The sequence below is a fragment of the Diadema antillarum genome, unplaced genomic scaffold, assembly GCF_040938485.1.
Source record: "Diadema antillarum isolate AM-2024a unplaced genomic scaffold, OU_Dant_1.0 seq00000423_RagTag, whole genome shotgun sequence".
Lineage (NCBI taxonomy): Eukaryota > Metazoa > Echinodermata > Echinoidea > Diadematoida > Diadematidae > Diadema > Diadema antillarum.
The window spans coordinates 1,773,451-1,785,943 of NW_027271406.1; the positions used below are offsets into that span (position 1 = coordinate 1,773,451).

The window sequence follows — 12,493 nt, forward strand, 5'->3', positions numbered from 1 at the left end:
TTAAGATATGCTGCCAAGAAGGTGCACAAAACATTTGCCAATATAATGTATTCTCTGCTCCTTGCTTCACCCCATGCAGACAATTATGAAATAGAGAGTCCGTCGGTTTGAAGTCTGCCTATGGAATACGTAGCCTTGTTTTGCGAAATTAGATGCTCTTGGAAGCTGAGCTCCTTCAAGAGCATTGAGGATGTAGATTTTTTCAATTTAGAAAAACACATCTCAAGTTAATATTAAAGAATTTGTGTGATGTATTGTCCAGAAATTCTCCTGTTAAAGTTAACATAAATTACGCATGGTGCATCATGATTATAGGTATTCTCTCGTTCTAAATATTATATTTTGATAATTAGAGTGTCTCATAGAACAACACAAGCTGCAAGAAAACTGTTCAAGAAAAATAAAATGCATCTCCTCAGTTCGTGTACACAATATGACTAGTATCACTTTGGTTTGTTTTCATGACGTATCACTCATGTCACTCGCTTTGTTGTTGTTTTTTTAATGGCATCACTGTTGCTGTTGCGTGGAGAACTGATGTAGAGATTGTTATTGCACTGTTGCCTAAAAGTTGAGCTATAATATTTGTAGAGTGCTATACCTCGGCTTGAAAACTTTGTATTAAAGTGCATATCGACACTTGTATCAAGACCTGTAAATGCGGGTAAAATGGAGATACATTGAGAAATACACATACAAAGAAAAGATAGATAGAATATAAACGATTATTGAAAATTCATCTTACATGTAGCATAAAGACCTTAGCTTTTGTCATACATTAATTTTGTCATATGATGTCTGTCATAGCCATTAATATTTTCTTTACGATTTTTCCATTTCCTGCACGGAAAATAATTATGTTCAGTTGATTTTGATTTGTTCTTTAGCCTGCTCCAAAATTTACATTAAAGCAAACAAATGTCTTAGCAATGCCCCTTTTCTACATTTTGGTTATTCTAGTTCATAGTGGATCTTTATTTCTTTAAACCTCATTTCTCACATTCGACAGAACACGTTAAAAGTGATACCAAAAGCCTGAAGACACTACACAAATTTGCGAGGCACTATAGGCATGATGGTCTAATTTTCTCTTTGCCAAACTGTCGTACATTTAAATTCACATTGTCAACGAGTAAGGCAATGCCAATTAATCATCACAAAATTTGTATTAAACCCGCTTCAGGTAATTTAGGGTATACACACTTTCTAGAACACGTTTGATTTATCTCTGATTAATATTATACAATGTATCAAGTTGTAATCGCAGATCCACACAACATGTCAACTCCCAAAGAGGAATTTCTTCTTTTCTTTTATTCTTACGTATGGTACCCTAAACAGCTGCATAAACCAAATATCATGAGGAAAAACACGTCAATGTGTTTACAGATGCCAAGCTATCTATTTACTTTTATTTTTACATTCTAGTGCAATGATGTGTCAATTTAATCTTGTTGTCCCATTAAACATTGGTACAAAGGTCCCTTTTGGCAGTTTAATTGAGTTTGCCTGAGTACAATTATCTTTTGTGTCGATGCGTGATTATGAAATGGTGAGAGAGGAACAGTGTTTTTGATAAATGTAACATCTCCTGAAATCGATTTTATGAAACGAGTAGCATATATATATATATATATATATATATATATATATGTGTGAGAGAGAGAGAGAGAGAGAGTCCACCTCGGACTTACTACCTTCCTCAATAATCCTTCTATCCTCTCATCATTTCTTCCTTTACAAGAGAGCCGTCTTCGTGTGTGCATGTATATGTGTATTACTCTGTCTTTTTTGTATCACTTAGGCAAATTGCCTTCTTTTTTGCAATTTGATTTTTTTTTCATTTCTTTTTCTCATGAGGGGACTGCTTACTACAAGGTCTGCTTTTTAGCATTCCCCTCCATTTCCAGCAATTTTGTTTCTGCCTTTACCATAATGATATAACATTTATTTGTATCTTTGTCGATAATTTACCTGTGTGTATATCACATGTTATTATGTTCATCGCGTTGTTGTACTGGTTTCCTGACATCTGTATATACGAACATTTATTGTATTCCTAATTATTTGTTTGTTGGAAATGAAATAAATCAACTTGAACTTGAACTTGAGAGAGAGAGTGAGTGAGTGGGAGATAGGAGGGAAGGAGGGAGGGAGGGAGGGAGGGAGAAGGTACCCTACACTTGTAAATAGAACACAGAATGATAATCAACTCTTGATAGAAATTTCGCAGGGATATGCAATAACAGTAAAGAAAACGATTTGCATTTCTGCATCGCCAGCATCACTCGAGGTGTCCTTGTAAGCATTCAGACTACTCACACAAACAAGAAAAAAAAAATCAATGAACAAAATGAAGAAGTCGGAGCTACAGAAAGATTAGATGTCGCGTCGCAATAATTATTCACTTGTGTTCAAACAGAGCCCTCTGTGTTCAAAATTGAAACAGCGCCCTCATTTGACTATAATATTGCTGTCGCCTCCCGAGTGGTAATGGTGTACTGGTAATGTTCTCACGAACGTGATTAGAGGGTGAAGAGTCTTCGCTTATGTTAGATGAAGTTGGCACTAATGGGTGTTTAAGCCATTAACTTTCTGTCTCATATACGAGTGTGTTTTCACTAATCTTTACCACCAGCTCAATATTCTCAAGGAATTCACTCACTATCTACCATAGACAAGTGGAATGGCACTTCAGAACTAGCACAATCCAGATGCCTGTTTGATGTTCATTGGTATACAGGTACACTATGTACACAGTACATTCTAATAATATCACAATGTGCTTGGCAGAACAGGTACTTGGTGTTTGCTTACACGCACTAGGCGTGACATAGCAGGAACAAAAATATCATTGCACCGAATGAAGGGATCCAACTCATTATAGTCATGTTCTATGTACCAGATCATCCGATACCACACGTAATCTCTGAAAGTCCAGTCTTAATAATTATATCATTCATTTGATTTGTCGGACCCATGCATGTGAGCATGACATGCATACTTATGAGTTGGACAATATTACAAAACCCACCAATTTAGACGACTGTCGCTACATGATTGGATCATGAATATGATACATTCAATATCCGGCAGTCACCCTATCAGACATTGAGCTTACCTTGTAATGTATGCACCGTACATCGTAACTAATGTAAAAACCGGTGAATTTCTCTCACGTACAGCAGGTGAACATAATCGCTGACAATAAGTGTGCCAGAACGAATTCTCCGACGTGTGCCATTAATACAGAGCGAGTGTCTATCAGTGTCTATTAGTGTACAGTATTGTGTGCACTTACATGAGAACTAACGCTGTTCATAAGTGCCTCAGCTCATACATATTTTTGACTCAAAAGGGCTGGATGAAATTTCAAGGGTTTAATCGTACATGTGGAGTGTATAATCCCTATTTGTATCATGATTGCATGGTAACACAAAATAAATTTTCTTGAAACAAATGTTGAGGATTAATTTTTTCCGGTTATGCGCAATATGTCTGCAAACAATACCGAATGAGATGGAATCATCCTGCATTATGTCTCGTAATCATATTGATCCTTCCCTATCTTTATAGGCGTACTTCATGTCAAGAACTTGAAGAAAAGGTGTCAAGTGTTTATATTGTATGGCGAACAGACTGTGTGGTCTCCTCAAGAAGATCTGTCCCAATTTATATTCATGCCAGCCTCATTTTAACCATTTTGATCGGTGATTCGCTCCAAAGAGAAGACAATAACGGACATCCATGAGTTAATGCAGGTGTCGTGGTCTAGAAGTCTGTGTCTTGTACTGTTTTAGGAGAAGGATCAGATCAGGGAGGTGAGCTCACCTCAAGGACCAGAGTCAGCATAGGGTAAGATCATGAATGAGCTTGTTACACCCCCGTTGAGTTGTCACTATTATTGCTACCAAGACAAGAAAAAAAAAACAAATTACAGCTTGAAGCATAAAGTCCGAGGGGAAATCGACAAGTTTGCCTTTGCTCAACGATCAATACCTATTTTTTTTAGAAGAACATTTCTCGACCAGTCCTTATGAATATTCAAATGATCTAGTTGATGATGTCATACCCTCACAATTTTTCGTGTATGTTATGTATTATTTTTAGCTAATACAATGTACAAGTAAAAGCATGTTCCCATACCAAGATATATTAGAGTTTCAGTTGTTCGTATTTATGTTTTGCGTGGTTTTAAGGCAAGTTTATATCAACACAGTTGAAATCGGACATTTTTTGGGTCATTTCTGTATCGGAAATGAATCAGAAATTGTGGGAGCATGTTATTGTCAACTTGCTGATTTGAATATTCATAACGACTGGTCAAGAAGTGTTTTCCGAAAAAAAAACGTGAAGTTTCACAATTTCATATCTTCCTCGTTTCTTATCCCGTTTTTGTCATTTTTGTATCGTTCCGAGGAAATATTTTTTTCTTTTTGAATTTTATTCATTTTTGGGGTGGATTTCCTGTTTAAGAAAAAGCGCGGGGTTAAAAAAAAACAAAAAAAAACTATTAGTATATTTTAATGTAACTGGTGGGCAGTACGAGGATGATTATCATAGTGTATATGTTTTCAGGTGTTTGGCAGGTGTTTACATGGTTCTCAAAGCGCTAACATGCTCGCTGCCTTCTCACGGAGATAAAAGACAAATAGTACACAGTGGACTGCTGGGGAGATAAAGAGGGAATGCTAACAAGGTTTGATCCCACGTATACATCTCTAATGAGAAGTCAAAGTAATAATTCAGTTGTCAGTTCCTTGTTCTCGTATACATAGGTCTTGGTCCTTACGTCTGGTTCGTGTCGGGACTTTTCAGTTTATCTCGAAATAATATGTTTTGTCTGGAGGTGATATCTTCTGCTGATAGTAAAGCTCAAGAGTCTGGACTACGTGTGGAGAATTCGTGGATATGCGACCATGTTTCTGCAAAGGAGCTTGATGATTTCTGACAGTGTGCAGAATCCAGTGGAAGTAAAACGTTTGCCCCTGGAGCTACATGCTTGAACAGTTGGGTTTACAGGAGCGGAACAAAGCCATTCTCGAGTTTGGCACGGTGGTTGGGTTCTTTGCCATGACATTCCAGGTGCGTCTGTGAGGTTGACTGCTCCTTGTTCAACTGAACTCGGGATTAAAGGCGGATAAATGAGAATCATCATTTTATACTGTGTCTGACGTCACTTCACGCCCTTCTCAAAGGATCATTGAATGGTATAAATCCACCTGCTGTCTCTCTCTCTCTCTCTCCCTCCCTCTCGCTCTCAATCACACACACACACACACTCACACACACACACACACACACACACACACACACACACACACACACACACACACCTATTCACCGTTCTTAGTCCGATGTACTGTGGAATCCAAGCGTTTTCAGAAAACCGAAGGAACCTCATGCGAGAAAGGTCACTGAGGATTATCTGCGATACCACAAACCTAGTACTAGTACTTTAGGGATTGTTGTTTTTCTTCTTCTTCTCAATCAGAACGAGCGGTTCTAACCAGCGATCTTCAGGGGAAAAAAACAAACACTAGAACCACCCTTTTATTAAAAAAAATCATACAGTGATCACGTATTCGAAATACCTCAGCAAAGAAGCTTTTTCCTTACCGCTGCATGCTGTGTGACCGCAGCCCAGTCAGTAGACTTCCCCCCCCCCCTCGTTTATTATCGGGTCGGACGTGCACCTATCTGAAGTTCCCTGCCCCCTCCTCCACCCACGCACTCCCTGAGTTTTGTGATCGTGAACAGGTAGCAGTTCAATGCGGTGCTGGCAAGACACAGTGGCACTACACTAAAAACCTGGACAACTTGATGGACATATATACGCTTGGACTCTAAACCTATGTCGATGCTTTCAATTATTTACGGAGAGGCCAGCAGTACCTCGAAGCATTCTCGGCTGCATTGAATAGAAGTCCCAATAAAGGTATCTCCGAAGTATAAACATCAGTACTTGTACGTGCACACACAATAATAGTACTTGTCTCCGTTGTATGATTATCTCCTTTATACCACACCTTCGTATTATGTGCTTAGCTTTGTGTGGTATCGAGTTGGGCCACTGAAAGGCAGTTCTTTGGGATACAGGGAGGAAAGGCATGTATATTATCCCTCGTCAATTCACCCATAGTGGAGAGCGTGAGTGGAAACCGCACGCTTCATCGACCTAGCCTTTTTGCTAGTGTTGGGAGTATAAAAATATACCCAGGCACCCTACGCCTAGCCCTTTATGTGCGCACCGTCTGCCCCGTTGAGCTGAGCTGGGTGGAATACGCGAGCCCCGCGAGACGAATGGACGATCCCGGGATGATTATTTATATTTTATCAAGCGTTTGTTGGGGATATTGTCACTGATTATATCTGTATTTGGCACCGTCACTCTTTGACGAGATCGGAGATAGGGAGAGGCGTGTGCGCTCATCAGTTCTGTACTGTTACACGAGGATATAATTTGAGCTAGTTGGATCTGATCCTATCCGATGAGATCAAGAGTCATTACTCGGACCGGATAACCACTAAACAAGGCCAGGTGAGCGCTCTATAAAAATTTACATGTTACGGTATTCACGGTACTCGGTCCCAGAGGCTGTCATCGTTGATCGTGGTATGGTGGGACAGGATGCTTCATTATGTGGACCAATACAACATTACCATCATTTTCTCTCCGGCATGTAGTACCCCTGTCTATGGATTGTAGTAAGGGTCGCGTTTGACAGGTGGTTATGTTGATGTTGCATGCAAAGACAGGATCGAAGGGCATCTCACATCCTTATAACTTTGTGGTAATGGAATATAATTGTGGTCGACAACTCTCACATGCAGCCACCTGTACCTTATCAATCTCGTGCGGGAGGGAGGTGAGGGTGCCGTACTCGGCTCGCCTGATCGCTTGAGGGCCGATGGTGGGAGAAGGGGGTGGGGTTGGGCGAGTGTCGGGGTGGTGTACGCAGAACGGAATACGACGACATTTCATTTACGAGATGTGCAAAATATGCTAGAGTTACTTGAAGTAGTCACTTTAAAAGTGTATGGGCGTTGTTCCATCCAAAAGGATTATAAAGATATCAAACATGCATTGAGATTAAGCGATAATACCTGTTGATTCCTTGTGCTGCTGTTATCATTGTGTCCCACACTGACAGTATCGAAGAGCTAAGAGCCGTGTTTTAACATACCGTAATATCTGTAAAAGTGCAGGCTATGACAACCTTTTAAACATCGATTAGGAGATTTCTTCAGTGATGAGGGACGCTCCTGCCAGTGTAAACCATGGCGGGACCAGAGACAATGCTTCCTATTGTTTACATCGTCGCTTCTCGCATTGAAATTGCAATTTAATCGGGTCATCACATCGATCGAATAGTTTCGAGCAACAATCAATTCATTTAACATGCTACTTGTCCGGTAGCCAGAACGTTGTGAACGATAAACAGAAATAGGGAGATAATGTAGGTAGGTGGATATAGCTGTATGAATAGATCTAGAAGATAGACACGTGTAAATAGATAGATTGATAGGTAGATAGATAGACAGATAGATATATATATAGATAGGCAGACAGATAGATAGATAGACAGCTGTATGAATAGATCTAGTAGATAGATAGATGGATAGACAGATAGATAGATGGAGAGATAGACGCATAGTAACAAGAGTGGCAGATAGATAAATATATAAGGAGAGAGTTTGGTGGAGACATCATGTATCGATGCCATGCATGAGTACATTAGGTAGACCACACAACACCAAAGTAAAGGCATCGAGATGGAGAAAAGGATTTTTTGAAGTGAATGATCTTTTAAAATCGCGCTAAGATGAAATTATCACAATAGCCCGTTGACAGATCAGTTCACCGTGTAGTTGTCAATAGGACACATTCATTTTATTTTGCAGCAACTATAGCAAATAAAAAACGCCTGTGTTACTATTGTGTGTAGATATAATTATAACTATGCAGTCAGACTATCTAGACTAAAGGGGTTATATAGAGTGTCACCATTCAATACTTGCAAAAAGACAGTGACAGGAAATGTCCAGAAAGTGTTTTCTTGAACTTGATCTAGGAGTAGACAATCACTACAGGGCACACTATTTTCATGTAAACTGTAACGATGGTTTGACTACTCGATTTTCTTTTCTTAAAAGGAAAACACCAACCCCACTTCTTCGCGTAGAGTGTGAGGAACAAGCGCTCTGTTTGATTGATACTCGTGCAACCTTTTTTGCCTTGTCATTTTCAGCACAGAGACTGTAAAATGCTGTCAACCTACAGTGTACCCGTTGGTAACCTGTTGCACGAATCGCGAAACGTCAAGCTCAGATACTTCGAACCTGCGCTGCAACATTTCCTCACTGCATTTCGGTTCCGAAAGCGGAAATACTTATAACAGTTGTGACAACGGATTAAGCGTTGATTGTGAATATTCTGAGGATGAGGTTTGTTTGGCAAGAGTAGAGAAGCTATTTTGGGGTATGCATTTCTCTCCGAATTAGGCCTGAAAGGTGAATAATAATAGTGGATGGCAGCGAGTTTGAACACCTACCGACATGAAGCGCGAACCGCGGATGATGGGGAATGTAACCTAGCACTGGGACACTCGCTGTGCTTTTAAAGCATTATATTCGGTTGTGTCAGAGCGAGCTTCTAGGATATGCATGCAGGATAGTTACATGTAAAATGAATTAACAATAGTAAAAAAACTATAGACGAGAAAGGAGACTATGTATATGTAATTACCTTGCCAGACAAGATCATCTGTGCAAAACTGCCTCTGAATTGTTGCTATGGAAACATCTCCGATGCAACGGTCCATCACTGTGTAAAGTGTAAAGTGGATCACATGTTGTTGTTTCTTATATTGCGAATGAGTCGTGTGTTTCCATGATACATGATTAAAGAAGCTCCAGCAGAGAAATCCTTCTCTCACCCGTTTTCGGGCAAGGCGGTATTACAATTTTACGAAGCTGAATTTCAGCTGCCTCGTTGTAGGCCTACATAGTATTACATGACAGATCTACTGCAGTAGCTGGTAGAAGAGGTCGTGGCGACCTTTTGATTTTAAGTGGTAGATCCAGTAGTGTATTTCCTTTACGTCGAATAGCCTTTGAAAATTGTTACAATGAACGTCAATGCAATTTTGATCATTCTTGACACGAGTTGTGTAAATCTACAAGGATCATCATGTACATGCGTGATCAGAATTTTCAGACATTGACTGACGTGACAATGACTACTCTTCAGTTAATGCGTGGAGAACGAATGCAGTTTTGATGGCACTGTTTTTGAGTCATTGCTCTTTATTACTGTGTCCTTTTTGCCTGACTTGCAAAGCCACATCCTTCATTAACTTTTCGCAATACATAGCCCTACAGAAATACAGTATAGCCCATTAACCTTGTTATTTCACGCTTTAATTGAAAGTGATTATAAATCTCCAAACGCGAGAAAGCATTTATAGTAGACGATCGTCGCGTCGTGTTACTGAAGACAAGTTGGATAGAGACTCGTGGTGAAGAGGAATTTCTGTTTTCCTATATACATTATAAACTAATTACAAGCTCTTCCTCCCCAAGAGCTGAAGTACAGCTCGCCGTCCTTCAAGATGTTGCAGGCATTTGACGTTGCTCCAGTCTCCTCAACGGCTCCAGCTCGGATTAACCCCGTGAGACAAGGGAGGGTGGGGAATGATGAGGATCGAAGCGGCTGAGATTTGTTGACCGCGGAGTTCATGCCCCATCTCGTTACCATGACGACTATCAAAGCATCACGAGTCTATCTCCGGGAAGATGGTTCTTACAAGGAGCTCCTGTTCTTGCGTTGCTTATGGCAAAGTGATTTTATTCGATTGTAACTATCCAGCATAATGGTCTCCATTAGGTGGCTGCACTGGCTCCCACTGTCTAGTAAACCTCTCATATTAATTTTTGGGATCATTTTCAATGACAGCTACCTTCCAATATAATGTAAGCTGTGAAGATGACCAAGCAAGGGTAATACGTATTTTATTACATTAGGCAAGAATACTGCTTCTCCATGATATGGCTTGCAGAACAACATGCTTTTTCTTGCTGTTTTATTGATTTTTATTTATTTTTTAATCTCAAGGATATGTTACCAGCAGAATCTATTATGTACAGTGTATATTTTGCGAAGTCGGGCGCTATTGTAATTTTTCATTTTGTTTTGTAAGTCGTCCACTCACTATGTTGTTCTATATTGCATTATATGCTGTGGGCACCTATGTAAGAAAACGCTTTGTATATAAATCATACTCATCCTTCTACACTTATGATGATACATTTTTATAATGACGACGATGATAATAATAATGATAATAATAGTAATAATAGTAGTAGTAGTAGTAATAGTAATAATAATGATAATAATAATGATAATGATAATAGCGATGATAATAATGTGAAAAGGGTCAACTTAATTGATCACCTCATTAGATTTGCAGATGTGGCTGTGTCCAACAGCCCTGTTTCGTGGAAATGACGCCCATTGCATAAAACTGAAAATTCCGCAACTTTCTTACTCTGTGTTCGACGTCAGTGAACCGTTCTGATTGTTGGATTTCACCTTCTATATGGAAAGAAATCCACTCCAATGGTGAGACGAACGAAAATGAGCGATTTTTTTTTTTAATGATTAGGTATGTACTTACGTGCGTTTGATTCTTTTAATGGCTCATGTGTCAGATGGTTTAAGATTTAAAGTAGCTACACTACTACAGCAATCAACAAAATGTCAGGTCATTTGTTAATGCCATGTTTGGTAGCAACGATGCAATGTCGGTCTTATACTGTATGTACTTGGTCACAATGAGCTCTCCGTACTATCCAGGTACTTGTATATCGTTGGTATTCTCCCAGGTAGGGCCCCACCTGTTTGAATTAACGTTTGTGTACAAACTACCGCACCCATCGGCGAAGCACTTTTATCTAGTTTATTGCATTCACGCGTTAGCAGTTGAAAAATGGATGGCTATTACTCGAGTATTTCAAAAGGGGGATTATCACAGAGTGATGTCAAGGGCATCGTAGCCACAATAAATCGTGACCTCTTTAGTCTTGGGAGAAAAGCCGCAGTAGCCACACTCTTTATTGTTACAGATTTCACTCTCCCAGACCCCCGGTATAATGGCCGCACTGCAAGTACGTATTCAAGAAGTTGGGACTATTAGTATAATATAGCGTGACACTGCATTCACAGGAACTTTTAGGTGTCTTTTCCGAAGTACATATTCGTGGTCTCTGAGTCAAAGCTTGTGCAAACTCTATGCCAACAAGGGCATACTTATGATGTATGTAAACAGAGTTGACTTGTTTTAATGCAGGAAAATGTTAATTTTTTTCCGATTATTATAAGTCATTTGTAATGAAACTGATATTGAGTAGGATAAACATATTGAAGTAGAGCACATCGATCCCATATTTTTCTCGTCATTCCCTCTGGTTGCCGTCTTATTAAGTATCAAGAAAACTGCATGTGAACTGTCCACACACATAGTGAATTTAGTTTGCAGCATGCCTCACTATTCGTTCTCTTTATATGCATCTACCGTCACCAGTGTCAGAAGTCTAATAACACAAATGCTAGGATGGATAATAAAGTCCATTTCGAGAATGTCTTCGAAACCCCGAGGTCTTTCAGAACGCGCGTGGATAAGGAATGCTGGTGAAAAGATGTTGCAGCATACGTCACTATTCGTTCTCTTCACAACCATCTATAACACCGTCAAAGAGAATCAAAGAGTGGTTCCTACCTTCAGATCAGATTACATTTCAATACCATGGTACTTATGCAGCGGATAAAGAAACGCGACGAGTGAAAGTGTTGTGTCCACCAATACAAAGAAATTAATCACAAAGGAGAAACAACAAAAGTAACTGATTGACTACATAGTTTGTTGATACATTGTATCACCTTTGAAAGTAATGATAGATCAGTAATAATAACTTGACCCTGATCAACCACATGTGCTATCACATCGGCATGACATATCCAGCTCCTGTGTTAATCTAAACTGGAAGTGTGTCTGCTAACCTTGACCTGTAGAAAATCCTTTCAATGCCTATAAAGCTTTAGGATTACTGTCACACACAATTCAGCTTTGATGACAACGATGTTTATGTTTTTACTTTTGCCGTAATCGCTTCCCATAATTGGACTTTAAGGTCATGGCGGACAATAGTGTAAGTTCTCTTTTAAATTGTGTTTCTTTTTTTTTTTTCTTTTTTAAGGGACAGGATGACTCGAAATAGGTCTCTCTCGAAAAAAAAAAATATATACAACTGAAATATAAAACACCCGCGTATAGTGAAAGTTAAGCTGATGGTGTAGGTCCTATACATACCCATTGTAAATCAATAGTCAACCGACTTGAAACCAAGGAATACCCCAGAAGATAAGGATTTAAAGAAAATGGTGATTGCAACGGCTGCTTACAAGCATTTATTTGGGCAAGGAGAATCACAG

General features: G+C 39.4%; 1 protein-coding gene across 4 annotated transcripts in view; it reads left to right on the forward strand.

Moving 5' to 3' along the window:
• The first annotated feature begins 5,847 nt into the window (after window positions 1-5,847).
• LOC139732447 (filamin-A-like) overlaps window positions 5,848-12,493 on the forward strand; it is a 189,353-nt gene continuing 182,707 nt past the window's right edge. For 2 of the 4 annotated variants that reach the window (XM_071643305.1, XM_071643310.1), the window contains exon 1: window positions 6,343-6,541. The gene's annotated coding sequence lies outside the window, so the exon portion shown is untranslated. Of the gene's footprint in view, window positions 5,939-6,342; window positions 6,542-12,493 lie in introns of those variants that run through there. The other 2 variants (XM_071643307.1, XM_071643306.1) reach the window with 2 other exon arrangements.